The sequence below is a fragment of the Pteropus medius genome, unplaced genomic scaffold, assembly GCF_902729225.1.
Source record: "Pteropus medius unplaced genomic scaffold, Ma_sr-lr_union100, whole genome shotgun sequence".
In the NCBI taxonomy this organism is placed as follows: domain Eukaryota; kingdom Metazoa; phylum Chordata; class Mammalia; order Chiroptera; family Pteropodidae; genus Pteropus; species Pteropus medius.
In genome coordinates this window covers 3,814,018-3,814,967 of record NW_024340699.1, presented here as the reverse complement: position 1 = coordinate 3,814,967, position 950 = coordinate 3,814,018, and the positions used below count along the sequence as shown (strand labels likewise).

General features: G+C 37.8%; 1 pseudogene; it reads left to right on the top strand.

Annotated features, from left to right (window-relative positions):
* Window positions 1-623: 623 nt before the first annotated feature.
* Window positions 624-741, top strand: LOC120616749 (uncharacterized; annotated as a pseudogene).
* Window positions 742-950: the final 209 nt, after the last annotated feature.

Below are 950 nucleotides of genomic sequence, written 5' to 3'. Positions count from 1 at the left end.
AACTATTACTTCTCTACTCAGCAGTCAGATTGATTCTTTTAAAAATACAAGTCAGATTAAAGCCACGGATCAACTCAAATTATCTTTTGGATCCCCGTTTCATTCATAGAATAGTTTACATCCACACAATGGCCCACAAGGTCCTTCATGATCTGTCCTAATCCCTTTCTGATCTTAACTTTTACATTTTCTCCTTTTCCTCTACTCCAAGAAACCTAACTTCTGCACTATTCTTCAATTATGCCAGACCTGTTTCTGCCTCAGGGTGTTTGCATTGTCTGTTCCCTCTGCATGGAATACTCTTCCCTGAGATATCCACGTGGCTAAGCCCATGACTCTCAAAGTTTCTTTTCAGATAACACCTTCTCAGAAGGCCCATCTTAACTACCCTGTTTAAAATTGCAACACCCCATCACTTGATCTTCCACATCATACTCTATTTTTTCTGCCATGACACTTACCACCTTTTATATGTCATGTACTATAATAATTTACTTGTTAGACTATAAGTTCCAAGAAGTAAAAGATCTTAATCATCTGTATCTATCGATATATACTGAGCACTTGAGTAAGTGCCTAATACTCAGTATTTGTTGACTGGATTAAGTAATAAGAAAAGTTTTGTCTACAGCCATGCTACCCTGAACAAGCCCGATCCTGTCTGATCTTGGAAGCTAAGCAGGGTCAGGCCTGGTTAGTACTTGGATGGAGACCACCTAGAAAGACCAGGTGCTGTAGGCGAAAAAATAAAATAAAAAAAAATAAAAAAAACAGATTGTAAGCTGACAAGGTCCTTGCAATCTGTGAGGTCAACCAATGGTTGCCTCACCTAAAAAAAAGAAAGAAAAGAAAAGAAAAGGTCTTGATAGATCCTAACCAACTTATTTAAAATGGCTTGACTTATAACATGAGTCATATTATAACTGCCTATCCCTTTGATTGGTCCATCC